Source organism: Mirounga leonina, unplaced genomic scaffold, assembly GCF_011800145.1.
Source record: "Mirounga leonina isolate KUSES-001 unplaced genomic scaffold, KU_Mleo_1.0 Mir_127, whole genome shotgun sequence".
In the NCBI taxonomy this organism is placed as follows: domain Eukaryota; kingdom Metazoa; phylum Chordata; class Mammalia; order Carnivora; family Phocidae; genus Mirounga; species Mirounga leonina.
The window spans coordinates 58166063-58187370 of record NW_023270316.1 but is presented as its reverse complement, the minus strand read 5'-3'; the positions used below and the strand labels follow the sequence as shown (position 1 = coordinate 58187370).

Sequence of the window (21308 nt, the reverse complement as noted above, 5' to 3'; positions counted from 1 at the left end):
ATATGTCTTTTTGGGGGGACATAATTCAACCCACAACAAGGATATCTAACATCAATTTCATGGGGTTATTGTAAGCATTAAATGAGAAAGAGAGAGAGCTTCACACAGTACTTGGTACTGAGTAAATGCCCCCCAGCTCCTCCACCCTCAGGAATGTATGTAGAAATGACCTCGCTTCAACATCTGTCATCCCACTGACCATGAGGATGATGTTCTTATGTTCATATGGAGTATAAAAAGGAGACTCCTCTTCGTGTTTGCTAGAAGGGCATACTGTACAGAAATACTGATAACTCTTGGATCATTCTGACATGTTTATGATGAAAATCTCTCAAAACCACTCCACTCTTTTGCTTGCAGTCTATTTCTACCAGGCAACCTTCTAATAACCCACCTGCTTCAACAGGCCTCTCTGGAAGGGGGGACTTTGAATCGTGAACTGGAAGATTACAATAAAGGGAATGTAGAACCCCCCATTATAAACGTTCAAACCAGAATAACCAGAATTCTGGGTTAAAAATTATTTCCTGGTGAGTTTGACTTGTGTAAATTGATTTCTTTAGGCCTAGGAGTAGACTGACAAGATGAGAGTTCTCATAATGCAGAGCTGAGGGCCACCTCTTATTTCAGAGATGACTATAGGGCCTTAGTTCTGATGACATGAATAATGGCTCTCTGCTTTTGATCTGTCTCAAAAGCAAGTCTGAGTTTTCTTGCTTGGGTTATAGGGAGAATGGTGAGGTCATAGCTGGGATGAGGAGCACACACTCTAGAGCTCAGGAGAAAGGTCAAGGGTACAGAAGCAGTTCAGAAAGATGGTCACACAGAGCCTGGAAGTCTGTAAGCCTAACAGGAAAGGGAATATAGCAAAATGAGGAACTTGGAGATAGTGTTTTAACTCAGTCTTATAGAGAATTAAAATTTCTATTGGTTGAAACATCACCAAAGGCAAGGGAAGCAAGGGCAAAAATGAACTATTGGGACTTCATCAAGATAAAAAGCTTTTGCAAGGCAAAAGAAACAGTCAACAAAACCAAAGACAACCAACAGAATGGGAGAAGATATTTGCAAATGACATATCAGATAAAGGGCTAGTATCCAAAATCTAGAAAGAACTTATCAAACTCAACACCCAAAGAATAATCCAATCAGGAAATGGGCAGAAGACATGAACAGACATTTTTCCAAAGAAGACATCCAAATGGCCAACAGACACATGAAAAAGTGCTCAACATCGCTTGGCATCAGGGAAATCCAAATCAAAACCTCAATGAGATACCACCTCACACCAGTCAGAATGGCTAAAATTAACAAGTCAGGAAACGACAGATGTTGGCGGGGATGTGGAGAAAGGGGAACCCTCCTACACTGTTGGTGGGAATGCAAGCTGGTGCAACCACTCTGGAAAACAGTATGGAGGTTCCTCAAAAAGTTGAAAATAGAGCTACCATATGATCCAGCAGTTGCACTACTGGGTATTTACCCAAAGATACAAATGTAGGGATCTGAAGGGGTACGTACACCCCGATGTTTATAGTAGCAATATCCACAATAGCCAAACTGTGGAAAGAGCCAAGATGTCCCTCGACAGATAAATGGATAAAGAAGATGTGGTACATATATACAATGGAATATTATGCAGCCATCAAAAGGAATGAGATCTTGCCATTTGCAACGACGTGGATGGAACTGGAGGGTGTTATGCTGAGTGAAATAAGTCAATCAGAGAAAGACATGTATCATATGACCTCATTGATATGAGGAATTCTTGATCTCAGGAAACACACTGAGGGTTGCTGGAGTGGGGAGGGGTGGGAGGGATGGAGTGGCTGGGTGACAGACATTGGGGAGGGTGTGTGCTATGGTGAGCACTGTGAATTGTGCAAGACTGTTGAATCTCAGATCTGTACCTCTGAAACAAATAATGCAATATATGTTAAGAAAAAAAAAAAAGAAGAAGATAGCAGGAAGGGAAAAATGAAGGAGGGGAAATTGGAGGGGGAGACGAACTGTGAGAGACGATGGACTCTGAAAAACAAACTGAGGGTTCTAGAGGGTAGGGGGGTGGGGAGATGGGTTAGCCCGGTGATGGGTATTATGGAGGGCACGTATTGCATGGAGCACTGGGTGTTATGCACAAACAATGAATCATGGAACATTACATCAAAAACTGATGATGTAATGTATGGTGATTAACATAACAATAAAAAATTTAAAAAACCTTTCTATTGGTTGGCAGGGCTAGGACAGAAGAATCAGACTCCGAATCGAAAACGCTAGAGGTGGTACAGGCAGCACAACCCAAGTCCGTGAAGCAAGCACGGAGCTGGATTAAATGTCACAATTATGTATCTGGAAGGGCAGAGCACTAGAACCAGCGTCAACAAACAGAGCCTCAGGGGACAAAGAGACAAGGCATGAGAGAAATAAGACTGGTACGTGACTAGCCAAAGGAATTTTTATATTTCCATGGGTTTCATTACAAATGGCCTTTTTTTTTTTTTTTTTTTTTTAAGGGATGGAGTCCTCTCCATATGGCCACAGAGAACCTACTCTGGTCTTAAAGACTCTGACTTTGGAGCCAGGATTCTGATAGAATCTTAGGGAAAGCTCCTATCTAACGGAGCAGGGAATAATCTGAAAAAAGTAAAATTAGACCTAAAAACAATCAAGTCCTTAGACTTTTTGACCATGAAGACCACTTCTCCTATCTCAAGACCCACAGGACTTGTGAATTGCAATGAGAAGGGCAGCCTGGGAAGGTTTGGAAGCAGCCTGCACTCCTCCCTGACTAGGGTGTAGCAAGCCTTCAGGGACACTGTCAGCTACGGATGCTGAGGAAAGTCCCTTATCATAGGCAGAGCATGGAATCCAGCAGGTATGACCACAGACAAGAGGTCATCAAAAAAGATGGTAACAGGTGTTCCACCAGGAAGTTGAGGGGTGTGGGGGAACCAAAACCACACCCTAGCAACAGGGACTCCTGAGCAACCGGGCAGCAAGGCAGAACTCATGGGGAAGCTCGTCTGTAAGCTGTAAGACCATTTAGAGCCAGACCACAGTGCAAGAAGAGGGTCAGTATAGGCAGGCCCTGAATCCTGGAGGCCCTGAGTTCTGAAGGTCCTGAGTCCTGATGTCCTTGATTCCTGGAGGCCCTGGGTTTTGGAGGCCCTGAATCTGGAGGCCTGAATCCTGGAGGCCATGAGTCCTGAGATTCCTGAATCCTAGAGGCCCTGAGTCCTGGAGGCCCTGGTCCTAGAGGTCCTGAGTCCTGAGATCCCTGAGTCCTAGAGGCCCTGAATCCTGGAGTCCCTGAGTCCTGGAGGCCCTGAGTCCTGAGATCCCCGAGTCCTAGAGGCCCTGGGTTTTGGAGGCCCTGAATCCTGGAGTCTGGAGGCCCTGGGTTTTGGAGACCCTGAGTCCTAGAGGCCCTGGGTTTTGGACGCTTTGAGTCCTACAGGCCCTGAATCCTGGAGGCCCTGAATCCTAGAATCTGGAGGCCCTGGGTTTTGGAGACCCTGAGTCTTAGAGACCCTGGGTTTTGGAGGCTTTGAGTCCTAGAGGCCCTGAGTCTGGAGGCCCTTGGTCTTGGAGAGCCCAAGGGCTTGGGCACAGAGACTCAGGCCAGGGATGCCAAGACAGGGGTCCATTTTCCCTAATGAGGTGGAGACCAAATCTCATGAAAAAGAGAGATGCCCAACTTTAGAGTCAAGGCACAAAGTCAGGATCAGATCACCCCCTAGGGTAACTGAGTTCCAGAGCTGCTTCTATGCCTCTGCCTGAGATTGGGATTAGTTCTGGGGCCTGGAGGAGACTGGAGTGGGAGTGGCCGATGGCTGACAAACAGCCTCAGTTGCAGGGGAAGGATACCCTACAGAAGCTGGAGCTTGGATTCCAAGAGCATCTTAATCCCTGGAAAGCTTAAGAAAGAAAATACAGATTCCCTTCCTAGAAGCCTCATCTAACTAACAGCCACAGGCTAAAAGCAGGACTAGCTCAGTTCCAAAATTCCGTTCACCTCAATACTTTCTCTAGAGAATCCTTTAAAACATTTTGATTGCTCTTTCCCGCCCATATAAAATACATCTGACCACCTCACATTTCAACATTTTAGACTGTTTTTAAAAAGAAAAAGAAAAAGAAACTGCCTGCTATACGTGACTGTAGAAACCAGCCAGACCAATTAAGTACGTGCCAGGAAGCTGAGAAGTACACGAAGAGGTACATTCAAGGAAAATTAGGAAATAAATGGACAGCCTAATTTCCACTGCCTTGGCAGGAAAGGAGAAAGAGCACGTGCACAGCTCCTGTACTGAAAAGGAGCCGGGGACAAAGAAAGAATTAGGCTTTGTCTCCTGCGGCTTTGCTGGTAAGGAAACAACAAAGAAGAAACAGCGAGAAGCAGCAGGAGACAGGGATTCCATATTTCGGTTATGAAGAAAACCAAATGTGTTGCATGGCCGGTTAGAATCTGCTGTGGACGAATGGCTTCCATTGATGCTTGGAATGTCTGTGTGGTCAGAGCAAAGCTGCAACCGTCCAGAACATCGCAGAGATTATTTTCATGTGTACTTAGAAAAATACCTTTTTTTTTTTTTTAAGAAAAATACATTTTTGGACAGGGCCTGAGGACCTCCTGTCACAGAGTCCCTCTCCCCGCCCCCCACCCCTCCGCCACCCCCATCAGCCCTGGCTGGGACTGTGCACCCGCAGGTGTGCTCACCTTCAGTGCTGAGCTCGGGGCCTGCGACCTGTCTCAGAACCTGAAGCCCGAGGCACTCAGACACGCCGACACAGACACGTCCCGGGGAGCAACAAGCGACAAGCATTACACAACCGGAGGCTGTGAGATCACGATACACCGCTGAAGAACAGAGAATCTGCTGGAGAATAAAGGTCGTTGCAGTCCGCAGCATCTTTACAAGGAATTAATGATGGGATTTGGGTGCAGCACCTAAGCTGTGAGCCCCAGGACAGGAGAGCTGACCGCCGTAGCCTCCCAGATTACCACTAGGTGACGTCCTGGGTCCTCCGTTTGGCCACTGTCTCTGGGACTTCGAACTCTCCCACTGAGAATCCTTCCAGCAAGTTAACAGCAGGCCCTTGGTTGTCTGATTTCGTCAGCTACCCTCACTTCCCTCACTTCAAGCTACCCGCCTGGGCCAGGCCTGCCTGAGGGTTCTGGGAAAGTACACGTCCTCTGTCAGCCACAGATGTTTGCCCATTCAAAATGAGCAGCATGCGGTCGGCGCTCTGCAAAACTCCTTCCGTGTGTTAGCTCAATTAGTCCCCAAACAGCCCTAGGTAATCTGAACTGGCTCTTTTATAGATGAGGAAAATTAAAGTGCAAAGATATGGAATAGCTTGTGTGCCCAAGTTCACTTGTCACTTAGTGGTGGGATGGGGCTTAAACCCAGCTCCAGCCCTCTGTCACAAAGCTCCTCTGTCTCTGTCTGCGCAGCAAATACCGGGTCCTGGGTACCTGATGGGGAAGAAAATACAACCTCAGACCTAAAGGAACCTCCGGAGTGGTGAATAAACCAGACAACTTAACAGACAAAGCCGGGCGAGAAGGGCCATCAGAATGAAATGACATAGGGAATGGCCTTGGGGAACAAGAGCGTTTTTAAGGTACTAAGGGGAAAGGTTGGCTAGGGAGAGGGGCCAGGGGTTCCAGACAGAGCACCAGGCTGTATGAAGAGACTGGCTGCTGAGAGCACAGGGCAAGTTTGGGGAATGGCAAGTGATAACAGTCTAGGTGAAGCATGAAAGGGAGGATGAGGTGGGCAGAGGGTGGTTTGAAAGTGACCTAAATCCACACAAAGGAGTTTGGGTTTTATTCTGAGGGCAGTGAGGGCCCTTGAATTGCAGAAAGCAGATGTGTATTTTTTAGAAGGGTGATTCTGGCAGCGGGTGGAGGACAGTTGGGAAGGAGGCAAGCCTAGGTTCGGAGAGACTGCAAGGAATGCTCCTGTGCTTGTCCAGGGCAGAGGGGGTGGACATAGCTGGATGGGACTGAGAGATATAAAGAAAAATGAGAGGTGGCCAGAGTTGCTGATGGACCAGTTATGGAATGTCAAGGAAAGTGGGCAGGGCGGGGGGGGGGGGGCGTGGATCTTCTCAGGTCTTTGCTGAGAGAATGGTGCCTTCCACTAATAAAAAGAACATAAGAGGAAGATGCTGTTTTTAGGCGGGGGATGAGTTCAATTTGAGTTTGAGAGGGAATGAGTTTGAATTTGAGGCTTTTGTGACACATGTAAATGGAACTGTCCCCTTGCAGTCTAGAGCTGGGGTGGAGGGGCTAAGGGAGCCTGCTGAATGTATGGCTCATCAGCACTTGATGGTGACTGAAGCCAGAAAAGTTGGAAGACCTCACACAGGGGCATGAGAACAGAGAAGGAAAGAGGGCCAGAGACAAGACCTTGGGGTGACATCACCAATTAAGAGACAGGCAGAGAACAGGAGCCTGGAAAGATGGTTGACAAAGGCTGGTCAAACCCCAAACCAGAAGAGACGAATCAAGAATACAGTGTTAAGGAGGCCAGGAGAAAGACTTGTTGAAGGAGCAGGTGGTCAGTGGGGACAAAAAGTCTCAGGGGACTCTGCAATAAGAAGGCTATCAGTGACCAGAGGGGTGGGTGGAAGCCCAAGGACAGGTGTATCAGTGGAGAACATGACTGCTGAGCTGGGAGAGGACACCTTCCAGTTCTGCAGCTGTGAAGGGCATGTTGCTGGAGGAAGATTTTGAGTCCGGGAAGGAAGCTGCATGTCTTCTTTTCTCTGGAGACACCTTGATTATGACTCTTAGCCAAACTCCCTCCAGTGACTTGGGTCTCTTTCTCTCTTCATTTCTCCTTCTCTCTTCCAACTTCATCCACCTGAACTTCTAGACTAGAATGTACTCTCTGTACCTGAAGGCTAGCAGACCTGGTCTGACTCCCAACCCTCCCACTTTCTAGCTGCGTAACTCTTACTCTCTGCCCTTCAGCTTCCTCACCCTCAAAGTGTGGCTAAAAAAGAGAGCCTGTAGGATTGTTCTGAGTTGTAAATCAAGAATGTGCTCACTCCACACAGTGGGTGGTCAAGCAAATGCCAGTGTTCTCTTCTACCTAATTCTGTAACCTATTCGACTTTTTGTTTTTGCTTGTCCTCTCACACTTTATCTCCCTGAACTTCTGGGCTCACTGTTGTCACATCTTTCTCATCTTCCTCTTTTTAATATATGGCAATCGCTGCCCTGCCCCATCCCCACCATCTCAGAGCCGCCTGTGAATCATACAGGACTGGGATAAGGTCGTCTGTTCTTGTTCAACAGCGGGTTCTGCTGCTCTTTCTCCAACTTCCTTCTCAGTTACTCTAGAATTTGATCTTCCGGTCTTATCAGTGAAACCTCCACTCCTTCTCTGTCTTCTGTGGTCCTGAGTACTTGTGGTTTTCCATTTTCTGATTGTTCAGCCCTTCTGAATCCACTGTTATCTCTTCTTTACCCAATTGTGGACCACCACTGGAGCCCCACTGGGGTCCTCAGCTCACCACTCTCTATAACCCCCCACAAGAACTCACCCACCATGGAGACGATACCCCATCTCTCTGCCTCCGACTCCCAGAGGTCTCTTACATATGAAAATACCATATTTTCATCTTAAAATTTACAAAGAATTTTTTTTTCTCAGTTACCTCATTTGTTCCACTTGACTATCTTTTGAGATAGGCTGAGTTGGCATTTTTATCTCAATTTTACAAATAAAGAAAAAGAACTCAGATCTAGAAAATGTAAGTGGTTTCTCCCGAATTCTAACCTAAGCTATACTCCTACATTTCTAGTCGTCTGCAGGATAGCCTTATTTGGAGATTCTGTCTCTACCTCAAATCTTACTTGGGTCTATCCTCCCTCTCAAATCAATCCCACTCAGCTGATGTTAGGGACTGAATGTTTGTGCGCCCCCAAAATTTGTATGTTGAAGCCCCAACCTCCAATGTGACTATATTTGGAGACAGGGCTTTGATGGAGGTAATTGAAGTTAAATGAGGTGATACGGTAGCGTTCTGATCCAGTAGGACTAGTGTCCTAGGAGAAGAAGCACACTCTGCCATGTGAGGACACAGCCAGATGGTGGCCACCTACAAGCCAAGAGGAAAGGTCTCAGAATAAAACCTATCATGTCAGCATCTTGATCTTGGACTTCCAGCCTCCAGAACTGTGAGAAATAAATTTTTGTTATTTAAACCACCCAGTCTGATATTTCCTTATGGCAGCTGGAGTGGACCAATATAGCTGGTGACCATTTGGGGAATGTTTTCTTTCATTTTTCTCTTTCTTTTATATCTCACATCCAATCAATGGACAGAGTTATCTCCACTATTTTTATATGATGTGCCTTGAACTCTACCCTTCCTCTCTACGTACAAAGTCACGACTGTAACCTTGGGTTTTGTTAGCTGATGCCTAGAAACCATTAGCATCTCCTGACCTGTATACCATTGCAAGAGTAAAGCAGTTAAAACATCACAGAACCATGAGATTTGCTGGTCCAGGGGAATTCCCGGCTCCGTCAGACCTCTCCCTCTCCCCCTCACTTATGTCTACATCCTCCCCCATGTCACCATGAGTTTGAAGTTCTCCACAGTATGAGGCTTCTGCTTTAATAATCACCCTGCAGGGGCGCCTGGGTGGCTCAGTCGTTAAGCATCTGCCTTCGGCTCAGGTCATGATCCCAGGGTCCTGGGATCGAGCCCCGCGTCGAGCCCCGCGTCGGGCTCCCTGCTCAGCGGGAAGCCTGCTTCTCTCTCTCCCTCTGCCGCTCCCCCTGCTTGTGTTCCCTCTCTCGCTGTCTCTCTCTCTGTCAAATAAATAAATAAAATCTTTAAAAAAAAAAATAATAATCACCCTGCAGTTCACAACCCCCCCGCAAATGCTCTTCGTTTTCTCTGACGACTTTAGAGTATAACTTAGATTTTAGCCCCCAGAGCTGCTGTATACTGTGGAATGGCAAATAGGACATTCTTTATATAGCTCACAGAAATATTCAGAGGAGGGAGTTGGGGTAAGGTCTGGAGCTAGATCTGCCACTTGCGAGCGTGGGGATCTTTTTGCAGGTGACGTATCTTCTCTGCACCTCACTTTCCTTGTCTGTAAATGGCACGAGGAGTGTGAAGTATTTCACACAGTTTGAGCACTCAACAATGTTAACTATTATGATGAAACTTCAAATTTGGGGCCTAGGGAAACGATTTAAAAGGCGAAAAGGCTCTCAGAGTATTAGTAAAAAATATAAAAGCGAGCCTGAGAGATGATTTGATTTAAAAGTAAATAAGTATGAACTGAGTGTTGTTGGAGTGGGGGGTGGGGTGGGAGGGATGGGGTGACTGGGTGATGGACACTGGGGAGGGTGTGTGCTCTGGTAAGCGCTGTGAATTGTGCAAGACTGTTGAATCTCAGATCTGTACCTCTGAAACAATGCAATATATGTTAAGAAAAAAAAAAAGAAGAAGAAGAAGAAGGTAGCGGGAGGGGAAGAATGAAGCGGGGGAAATCGGAGGGGTAGACGAACCATGAGAGACAATAGACTCTGAAAAACAAACTGAGGGTTCTAGAGGGGAGGGGGGTGGGAGAATGGGTTCGCCTGGTGGTGGGTATTGAGGAGGGCACATTCTGCATGGAGCACTGGGTGTTGTGCACAAACAATGAATCATGGAACACTTCATCTAAAACTAATGATGTAATGTATGGGGATTAACATAAGAATAAAATTTAAAAAAAAAAGTAAATAAGTATGGTGTCTGTGCTGCGGGGAAGCAGTGGAGGGCAGCAGGTGTGGGCAGAGACTCCGGATGTGAGCACTGATTCTTTCACTCACTAGCGCTGTGACTAGTTACTAGCAAGTAACTGCATCGCCCTGTGCCTCCACTCCTCCTCAGTAAAATGGGGGCAGTGATAAGACTAGCCACTCCTTCACAGGGTTACTCTGAGGTTGAAGGGCAATGATGCTTGAATGGCACCCAGACCAGGGCTGGGGTGAGAGAAGGCACCGTGTGGATCACAGACTGAGCCCCCCAAGTTGTGCACAGAGGATGCAACCCTTTGGATCAGAGGATTCTACAACATGTTTGTCCCTCGAAATCCCAGAGGCCCCAGAGTGCTGAACTGATACATCCCCCCAAACAGGGAAGTATCACCGAGTGCCTGATTCTTGAAATGCAAGACTGCTAGCTTAGCCCTTACTTGAAACTGACCCCAAATGTCACGGCAGACACGTAAAGCTTCATATACTTTCTTGCCTCCTCAGAACAGTCTTGTGCTTTCAGAATTTTTCCAAAGGGATAAAGTAAATTAAGTTTTAGAGACCAAAATAGAAAGAGAGACAAAAAGAACTGAGATTACAACATCTTTTGAATGAGGAACTGAGCTGGTCCCCAGGCTTCCAGAATACATGGGGGGCGGGGAGGAGGGGTGAACCACAGAGGGGCCCGCTTCCATGGAGTCAGCACTTTGGAGCATTCTGCTGCTCCCATCTGTCCTCTGCCCTGTCTCTCCCAAAGTGCCTCAAAGGGCCCCAAAGTGCAAGTCAGTTCACGAACCACCAAGCTAACACCCGTTGTCTTCCAAATGCCATTTACTTCGCCATGCCTCGTAGCCACTGAGAAGTCAACACCTTGGCCCAGATCTGCTGTAAACCAGTAAACGCTGAATAGTGTTTATGGCTCTGCAAGTTCCCTGAGGAGGAAATTCTCTAATTCATTTTCTCTGTACTGCAGAGATTCTCCTTAACAGCTTTGGGGCCAGGGAGACTTTTCAGCCAGAGTCCTAGGGCCTGATAATTCACCCTGAAGGATAATTGGAGTTTCTGCTCTGTGGCCGATGCAGAGTCTTACTGTCTAGTTTTCGTCCTCTAGTTAGGACTCCACATTTGGAAGTTGGAAAGCTCACAGAGCTCTGTCCTCCCAGATCCCACCAACCTGTGCCTGACTCGCCCTGGAGCTCGGCCGGCAGAAAATTCAACGTGTGGTTGTTCATAGGATTGCTGCGGGTTTCTGGAGTAGCTTGCAATCCCTGAGCAAGAGTCTTTGGATCTGGCCCATTTCCCATCTGGGGAAGACCTGAGTGAGCCCTTACCGCAAGGATGGGAAAGCTTTCACAAGCATTTGTCGCAATAGGCCGGGGATCTCTGCGGGCTCCTGAGCGCGCTGAGCACTTTCTCCCTTGTAATTGTCTGACCTAAGTGGTTTCTTTTGTAACCAGACTTTCCAGCCCCCATTGCCATCTCTCCTCAGATTCTTCAGCAACCTGCCAGGATCGGAAAGGAGGATACTGCTGATTGGTCCGTCTCCCTGAACTGCCTGCTGACTAAATTCCAGAATGTTCCAAGAAAGTTCAGAAACCCCCAAAATTCTGCCTTTCATTAATTTGGTTTCTAATTTTAGTTCTAAAGACCAGACACCTTATCATATTAAGTTTCCTAATTAGAACATTTTCTTAAAATCACAGCAGTTGGGTTGTTAGCTTTTCAATGATTTCGCCCAGCTGCGGATCCTCATGTGCCCTTCAGTTTGCATTTGCCTTCCTCTCCTTCTAGCACTTTCCCCGACTTCTGAGAACTCAGGGAAGCCACCAGAGCCTTCCTGGCCTGGGCTCTGCCTAAAGCTGCTGGGCCTTCTTGAAATGTTGACTGTTAGGCCCAGTTTGGGGGTGGGGCTAGCCATGCAGCACCCACTGGCTGTGGCCTTCTTCCACAGAAAGGAGAACCTTGCTCAGACCACAGAATGTATGGTAAAATGACAACCACCACCACTGACGTACATGGACAGACGGAAGAAGAGGCACCTTAAGAACATAATGTGTATCGCCACATTCAGGCAAAGGTCCACATGGCTGAAAAGTGACCATGTCGGAAGTGTCAGAGGTCAGATATCAGCATCAGACTTACGGGTTAGCAAGATTTGCCTTTTTTCTACCCTTTGCTGACAAGCTTTCTTCCACTGTTTGCTTGCTTGCTCTTCTCCTCTTGTTTGCACATTCTCCCTGTGAAGTTCCTTTCTGGATAATTTTCCTGTGCAAAAAGGTGCCGATGTATTTTGGATATATTTGGGGATAACTGCCCCTTAAAATTGGACTCTTTTCACAATTTCATTCTTTCCTGTGTATTTTGAGGGTACAAATGCTTCCAGAGAACAATTTATCCCCAGGGGCATAGCAGTAGCTGAACCCTAGCAGAAGGTTGGCATCTGAGCATGTGAGGGGGCCTCTCTCCGCCCGCAAGAGTAAGATGCCTGGCATCATGTCTCACATCCTTCTTCCCACCTCTGTCTTCTTAATCTCCTTGTTTCATTCTCTAATGTTCTCCCAAAGCTAGCTTTTCTTCCGTGTTCTTCTTAACCAGTAACACTCAGCCACCACGACAAACAAAGACAAATTGAATGCAAAGAACTGAGTGTGTAAGGGCCACTCTGAGCCCCTTGAAGATATGACTTCATTTTCTTTAAGCATTATTTTGACTAAGTGCTGTCTTTTCCCTGGCTCTTGTAACTTCTCAGTCCTTGTTTGTTAAAAGAACAAATGAACTTATGACGCTGATTATGGATTTAATTTTATAAAAATATCTCAACAATTTTTTGTCCCCTAGTGCACTTCACCAGTGTATCTGGGAAGATATGCTGGTATCTGTGACTAACCCAGGCTCTAACCTCAGGAAGGCTGCAGGGCCACTCTATATCTGCCTCTAATCCTCCAGTCTTCTCATCAAAGACAGAAGGAAGACAGAGGTCAGCAAGTGTCATCTCAGAAGCCATCACCCACCACAGTCCAATAATTTCCTAGGCGCCTGGGTGGCTCAGTTGGTTAAGCGACTGCCTTCGGCTCAGGTCATGATCCTGGAGTCCCTGGATCGAGTCCCGTATCGGGCTCCCTGCTCGGCGGGGAGCCTGCTTCTCCCTCTGACCCTCCTCCCTCTCATGCTCTCTATCTCATTCTCTCTCTCTCAAAAAAAAAAAAAAAATAGGTTGTCTTTAAAAAAAAAAATTTCCTAGGAATTGTGTCAGCCTTAGGACTGTCCTTGCCCACAATCAAAGTGACTATATGACATGACTCAGGGGCTCCCCCAAACCCACTCATTCAAATTAAAACTGCCTCTCTTTCTCTTCCCTCCTACCGAGGCATTTCCTATGCCGCCATTAAATTCACTTCTAAGAGCCAAGAAATTATTTACAAAAGTAGCTGGTTAAACAGCCTTTGCTTCCTGGAATGATATAGAGGTATTATGATATCACAGAAAAGCTTTAAATCACAACAAGAGCAAAATCCCAGCTTTACCCCTTGTGAACTGTGTGAGCATCAGCAAGTACTCAACCTCTTAGAGTTATCCAGAAGGCCAAAGGAGGCGACACAGGTGAAAGCCTCCAACACAGCTGCACCGAGCCTCGCACTCATACACAGTTGATGCATTATCATGCTTCGTACAACCCTGTCTGTTGCCAAGATAAGAAGAGCCTGAGAACTTTTTAGTATGCTGGGTGTAGGCTATCTGCATAGGAGAGTAAGAAACCAACAGATAAGGAGAGAATGTTCCGATATGTCTGGAAAAACGGAAAACCAGGGGAATCGCCCGGGAAAGTGCCCTAGGAAGCTGCTAGAAGCGTGTGTGCAGTGGGCATCTGTAGCCTAAAGAGGAGAGAGTATGGAACGAAAGCAAACCACGGGCTTTCCTCCTTCCCCGGCCTGCCCTACTGTCCAGTGTCTCCTCCGAGACAGACCCGGCCCCATTACGCACCCGTCTCCACCAACACCTCTTTTCCATCACAGGGACCAGCTGATGGTGGTCCCCAGTACAGGTTGTCATCTTTCCCCTGCACAAAGGACACGGTCTCCTGTCTCCACTCTTGCTATTCTCAGTCCATTCTCTACACAGTGGCTAGAGTAACCTTTCCAAAATGCCTATCTTACCATTTGACTTCTGCTTAAAACCCACTATCACATCAAAATGAAGTTCAACTCCAGGCATATCACAATGAGGATCTTGTCAACCAGCATGTTCTCTCCCCACAACTTCCCTCACTAAAATCCATTTCTAGGGGCGCCTGGGTGGCTCAGTCGTTAAGCGTCTGCCTTCGGCTCAGGTCATGATCCCAGGGTCCTGGGATCGAGCCCCACATTGGGCTCCTTGCTCGGCGGGAAGCCTGCTTCTCCCTCTCCCACTCCCCCTGCTGTGTTCCCTCTCTCACTGTCTCTCTCTGTCAAATAAATAAAATCTTTAAAAAAATAAATAAATAAATAAAAATAATAAAATCCATTTCTAGCCTCATGGAACTTATTTCAATGCCTGAAACACACCTGGCTCTCTCTTGTCTCTTCACTCCGAGCTCCAGCTCCTCTGGCCATCTCTTACCGCACCTCAGGTTTCTTTTTAGACATCACTTCTTCCAGAAAAAGCCTTCTCTGACCCCTCCAGGTCTTGGCTGGCTGCCACTCCACCTGGCCCTGCAGCGCCATGGGCTTCCGGTCCCAGCACTTACCCCTGGGGGTAGCCGTAGTTCCTGTCTATCCACACCCACCAGATTGTTCTCCACCAACGGCAGGAATGGGGTCTCACCTGTCTACTGGGGCATTCCCAGGCCCTAGCACAGCTCGTGGCACATAAATGTGCTCCAGTAAACGACCAATGAATGAGCTGGGGAAGGTATTATTCACCTCCCTCATTTTATGTCTCACCATAAATATCTTCTAAGGAAAAAAATTCCCAATGATCTTTTGCAGCAAAATGATGTTGGCGTATTTTTCCTCACAAACTTACTGTTTCTTCAAATATAGGTTCTAGGGACAAGAATACAGAATCAACAGCATGAGGGTAATGGGGGGTTGACAGAAAAGACCCAAATGGTGCTCTGTGCTAAACACTGTAGAAAGGGACACTATTTTTTTTTTTAAGATTTTTTTATTTCTATTTATTTGAGAGAGAGAGAATGAGAGACAGAGAGCATGAGAGGGAGGAAGGTCAGAGGGAGAAGCAGACTCCCCGCCGAGCAGGGAGCCCGATGCGGGACTCGATCCCGGGACTCCAGGATCATGACCTGAGCCGAAGGCAGTCGCTCAACCAACTGAGCCACCCAGGCGCCCCGAAAGGGACACTATTTATGTATCTGAGGGTTGACAGCTGTGTTTCTCACTCTATGCCCAACAAGTTCCTGGTAAGGATTTGTGTCTGCTATAGCTAACGAGGAAAACTGGCTTCAATTCTCTCAGAGAATTTATAAGAGAACAAAATTACTGTCAAGGTAAAACGCAAAATAAAAAGAAATCAACTTCCTCTAAAGATTCTGTGATGCCCCCAAGTACTCTGTAGACAATCACGTCTTCTGTACTAGAGGCGCAAACAAGGTAAAATGCTATCTCCACAGCCTCATAGAAGGACCCTTATGTGGGACATAGTTTTTCTTTAGTGATAAAAAATTCTTGTTTCTATAATGTACAATAAAGGTATGTGGACTGGATCCTTTTAAATTCCTCCGGCTTAATCTTAAAACCTCTAGAGCAAATAGGCTCCACTCCCCTCTCTTTCCCTCCACCTGCTTCTTCTCTCTGTCCCTCCCCTGGCCTGTCCTCTCTCCCTTCTCCTCTTTTCTTCCTTCTTGTTCTTCTTCAAATCTGCTTCCCCCTTTCCTTAAAATCTCTTTTCAAACACTAGAGATTCAAAAAGCTTTCTTTCCTGACCCTGGCTCTTCCTGAGGACCCTTCCACCTTTGTGATTCTTTGGTTCCAACTCACTGCTCCAGCTTCCATTTCTTTCTTCGTCAAGGGCGTCAGCCCAAACCACCACCAAGTCATCATTCCAATAGGAGAAGTTTCCTTTAAATATTGCCAGACATTGTACCATTTTCTCCATGGATGAGTTAATATAAAGAAGTTAATAGTTTCAACAGCGATAAACATAAGCTGTTAACTAACCTTCACATTTATTGATGAATTAATTTATTTATACCTTTCCGTCTATTCTTTTTTTTTTTTTTTTAAGATTTTATTTATTTATTTGACAGAGAGGGACACGGCAAGAGAGGGAACACAGGCAGGGGGAGTGGGAGAGGGAGAAGCAGGGAGCCCAATGCGGGGCTCCATCCCAGGACCCTGCGATCATGACCCGAGCCGAAGGCAGACGCTTAACGACTGAGCCACCCGGGCGCCCCTCTGTCTATTCTTAATGGAACCCATGTGCTAGGTTTTGTGCAAGGACTCCATCCTCAAGCATTCTTGGTCAGCAGAGGGATTGAGACCTGCACATAAGTAACTCCAGTACAAAGGAGGCAATGGTCAGTGCCCCGAGAAAATCACGGATGCAGTGCTGGCGGTTCTGACAATCATTTGATAAGGCTCTATAGCAAAGCTGAGCAACCCAAACAAATGCCTGCCTTTCTCTGCGTCAGCCAGCTTGGCTACTGCATCCAGGAGAGCCCCCTGGGTAATGGTACAAGCCCTTGTTTGGCTTTTATCTTCCAGGCTTAGCCTTGGAGGACTAGTGTGCCTCAGATGTCTGGTGTGTAAGACAAACTTGAAAAATGGGAGTCCCTGAGTCTGGAATACACATGAGACACTAAAAATGCCCAAGGTGATCCTGATACATAGCAATGAGCACATTGCAAAAAGATGTTATTCTTCTTCCAGAACAGGTGTTGTTTATGTTGTGTTGTACCCCTTATGACCCCAGGCCAGTAGGAAGGCAGAATACTAACAGATGCTGGGCATAATTTTGATTCATTTGCAGCATTCTGGAGCCCCAACCTCTCTAACTTTTAACCAATGCACTGGAAACAAATCCATCTCTTTAAAGCATTAGTAAATTGAAATTTGTAGATTCTCATCACAAGAGTTTATGTGGTTAAGGTGGGTGATAGAAATTTCTAGAGGTTTTGGGGTGCCTGGGTGGCTCAATCGGTTAAGCGTCTGTCTGCCTTCAGCTCAGGTCATGACCCCGGGGTCCTGGGATGGAGCCTTGGGGTCCTGGGATAGAGGGTTGGGCTCCCTGCCCAGCCAGGAGTCTGCTTCTTCCTCTGCCCCTCCCCCCTACTCGTGCACACTCTCTCTCTCTCTCACTCACTTTCTCTCTCTCATATAAATAAATAAAATCTTTTTAAAAATTTCTAGAGGTTTTGTTCATTTTATGTTTCCTACAAATTATTTTTGCATTATTAATATAGTATACAAAGGGAGATTTGGGTGGCTTGCCTGAAATTGTACCTCTCCTTCCCTTAATATGTATTGATCTCAGGTATGTGTCAGAGACAGGAAAATATTTCAAATGACCTAGGTGTGAATGACAGCTATTATTATGCTGGCCACACATTAGAACAACCTGGGAAATTTTTTGAAAAAAACAAAACAGAACAAAAACTACTACAGATGACTGGCTTATCTCCAAAATCAAAGTTTCAGTTATTCTAGGGATACTTTTTACTTTCCTCAGAATCAGGTGATTCTGGCTGAATGTGCAGCTAAACCAAATTCAGGTCCCAAAGGGGTAATAAACAGATACACATATACGCTCTCACACATGCTCTCCTTCTCATTTAACCTCTGAGCAAAACCACTGACACTTACATTCTCAAATTTAACCTCCTCTCCCCCAAAAAACCTTCTCTCCCCTGAATGGGAAAAAATACATTTTACGTAATAAAATGACCCAATCTATGAAAAATAGGAAAGATGCTATCTGGTCAAAACCAGGGGAATGCTTGCGCGAGGTATGGTAAATCTCAATGCAACAGTATCCAGCAATTTAAAATTAGGATTGTGAAGAATTTACAGCAATGTAGAAACAGTTTATGCTCTAATGGAAAAAATGAACATCAAGTAATCCATGCTATATGGACACAACAGTGGAAATCAAACTAAAATTATATGCAGACGTGCAAAAAAGAATGGAAAGAAATACCCACCCCCAAATGTCAATAGAGATTAGCTTAGTGGTGGTTTTGCTTTCTTCTCCTTTTTTTGTACTTTCCCAATATCTTTTAAACAGCCATGTATATGGTAGAAAGAAATGTACAGTAGAACAAAATAAACTTACTTTTCAGAAGGCATGCTTCTGACCATGAAGTGATCAGCAAGGTCCAATTCTCAATAACGAATGAACAAAACAAAGATAAAAATGCTCACCCGAAGGTCTCTGTGTTCCAGCTGGCTTCGCTCTGTCTCCTCTATTCCTCCTGCTTTCCTCCTCCAAGTAATTCAGTTTGCTTATTTAAAAGAAAAGTGAAACAGCAAATTTATTTTATAAAAAGTTTCAGCTAACAGCAAGAGAATAAGGAACTTTGGTCAGCTGGTCTGTCTGGGCTTTATAGGACTTGGTGGGGGCGTTGGTCTGGCTTCCTTCTTAAGAAGAAGGGGAACTATTTCAGTTAGGGACTACATCTAAAAGGAAGAAGACTGGATTAACCCTGTCCCTCTAACGACTGTTTTGATTAGCATCTTTCACAACAGATCTTGGGGATGTGATGGGCTAGACTCAGGAGTATTAAGTGGCTATTAGTTCTCCTAAAAGGTTCTTGTGTCTTAACAACAGTAACAGCAATGCTGCCTTACATGCCTTATGGGTATAGCACTTTAGAGCTGTTTAGAGCACTTCCCATCACCGACTTGCTTTTTCTGATTTACTTGCACATGGGCAGAGGCTTTCTCCATTCTGCTACAAATGTTCTTTTGGAGGTCACCAATGACCTCCTCATTGCTTACATAAAAGGTCTCTGCTCAGTTCTTATCTTCCTTCCCCAATTCATTGTGCAATTAAAGGCCACTTTCTTGAAACTTTCTCCTTTCTGTTTCTCTGACTCTCCTCATTCTTTTTCTACCCCTTGGGCTGCTTCTTCTTGCCTTCCTTTCTGATGCTTTTCTTCTACTCCTTTTCTAAATGTGACTTTGCCTCAGAAGTCTGTCTTCTGACCTCTTCCTACCGTATTCTCTTGCTTTTATTTATATTGTCCACATCCATGGATACATTTAACATGGCCCCTCCCAAGCATACACAGCAGCATCTACCCCATCTAATCAAATGGCACCACAATGATTCAGCCAGTTATTCTATCTGTAAGTCTAGAAGTCATTCTTAACTCCTCTCTTTCTCCCACAACCAATATCCAAGCCCAACCAATTCTATTCATTCTACCTGCAAAATGTGTCCTAAATCCAACCATTTCTTACTCCCCCCACCCCCATTAAAATCTTCATCATTTCTTGGATAGAATGCTGCAGTAACATTAAGCAAGAACTAAAAGACATCCAAATTGGAAAGAAAGAGGTGAAACTATGTCTGTTTGCTGATGATGTAATCTTGTATGTAGAAAACCCTTAAGATTCCACACACAAACAACTGTTGGATCTAATAAACAAATTCATCAGTTGCAGGATACAAAATTAACACACAAAAATCAGTTGCATTTCTATATACTAACAATGGACATTTCAAAAGGAAATTAAAAAAAATTCTAATTACAATAACATCAAGAAGAATAAACAAAAACAATACTTAAGAATTAACTTAGGAGACGAAAGACTTGTACACTGAAAACTACAAAACGTTGCTGAAAGAAACTAAAGAAGACATAAATAAATGGAAAGACATCCCATGTTCATGGTTTGGAAGACTTAATATTATTAAGACATCAATACTACCCAAATCAATCTACAAATGCAATACAATCCCTATCAAAATCCTAAAGATGTTTTTCTCAGACGTAGAAAAATCTATTCTAAAATTCATATGGAGTCTAAAGGGACTCCCAGATAGCCAAAACAATCTTGAAAAAGAACAAAATTGGAGGACTGATACTTCCTGATTTCAAAACTTACTACAACACAGAGTAATCAAAGCAGTATAGTCTTGGCATAAAGATAGATATATAGCCTAATGAAGTAGAATAGAAATTCCAGAAATAAACTCTCACATATATGTTCTAATTACTTTAGATGAGGGTGCCAAGACCATTTATTGGGAAAAGAAAACACTTTCAACAAATAGTTCTGAGAAAACTGAATATCCACATGCAAAGGAATGAAGCTGGACCCTTACCTATTACCATACACAAAAAATTAATTAAAAATGGATCAAAGACCTAAACATAAGAGCTAAAACTATAAAACTCTAGAAGAAAATATAGGGGAAAGCTTCATGCATTTTGCAATGATTTCTTGAATATGACACAGGCTTTAAAAGGAAAAAGTAGACAAATTTGACTTTATCAAAACTATAACTTTTTGTGCATCAAAGGACACATAAACAGAGTAAAAAGGCAATCCACACGATGGTAGAAAATATTTGCAAAACACATATCTGATAAGGGATTAATGTCCAGAATAAAAATAGAACTCCCAAAACTCAACAATTAAAACTAACAACCCAATTTAAAAATGGGCAAAGGACTTGAATAGATATTTCTCCAAAGAAAATATACAAAGGCCAATAAGTACATGAAAAGATATGCAACCTTACTAATCATTACAGAAATGCAAGTCAAAACCACGATAAGATACTACATCCTACCCATTAAGATGACCATTACCAAAAAAAAGAAAATAACAAGTGTTAACAAGGATGTGAGGAAATTGGACTCTTGGATATGAAGAAATTGGACTCTTGTGCATTGCTGGTAGAATGTGTGTGGTTTCTCAAAAAATTTAAAATAGAATTACATTCCATGTGATCCGGCAATTCCACTTCTGAGTATATACCCCAGAGAAGTGAAAGCATCTACCGCATACCCAGGTACATTTGAAGAGCAAGATGGCACCACCCACATCGTTGCACCCCTTCTGCAAGCTGTTGGGTCTGGCTGGGCTCCCAAGCATCTCCTCAGTGTGATCAAAGTTCTACATTCAGAAGCCACCACATGACAGACCCGACTGGCTGAGAGTTGGACTGACCTTGGCCACCTCCATCTTCTTGCGGATCTATCTCATCAAACAACCTGATGCAGATGGTTTAGCGTACCAAAGAAGAAATGGGTTGGAATAAACTACTGAAACACTAATGCAGTATGCTCCATACACTGATTATAGCAGTTCCCTCGGATCCACCAATCTGTTGAGTCGTAAATGTGACAGAAAAAGTGATAAAGGGAATGGATGTCAAATCAGCATTTGTGTTTTGCATCATTAAATGAAAAAATAAAAATACTTTCGTATTCTTAAAAAAATAAAATTAAAAAAAATTAAAGTAGTCAAATTCATAGAGACAGAAAGTAGAAGGGTGGTTGCCAGCAGCTAAAGGAAGGGGTAAGTGAGGAGTTATTTAATGGGTGCGGAGTTTCAGTCTTATAAGATGAAGAAAGTTTTG

General features: G+C 44.8%; 1 protein-coding gene and 1 pseudogene across 8 annotated transcripts in view; one reads left to right on the top strand and one right to left on the bottom strand.

Moving 5' to 3' along the window:
• The window catches only part of CYSLTR2 (cysteinyl leukotriene receptor 2), a 33174-nt gene extending 14252 nt beyond the window's left edge, over positions 1-18922 (bottom strand). For 2 of the 8 annotated variants that reach the window (XR_004678929.1, XM_035003403.1), the window contains exons 1-2: positions 18137-18548; positions 4724-5482 (exon numbers count right to left, since the gene is read on the bottom strand). The gene's annotated coding sequence lies outside the window, so the exon portion shown is untranslated. Of the gene's footprint in view, positions 1-4723; positions 5483-18047; positions 18070-18136; positions 18549-18712 lie in introns of those variants that run through there. The other 6 variants (XM_035003404.1, XM_035003408.1, XM_035003402.1 and 3 more) reach the window with 5 other exon arrangements.
• Positions 18923-20756: 1834 nt separating this feature from the next.
• On the top strand, positions 20757-20987 carry LOC118009443 (annotated as a pseudogene).
• Positions 20988-21308: the final 321 nt, after the last annotated feature.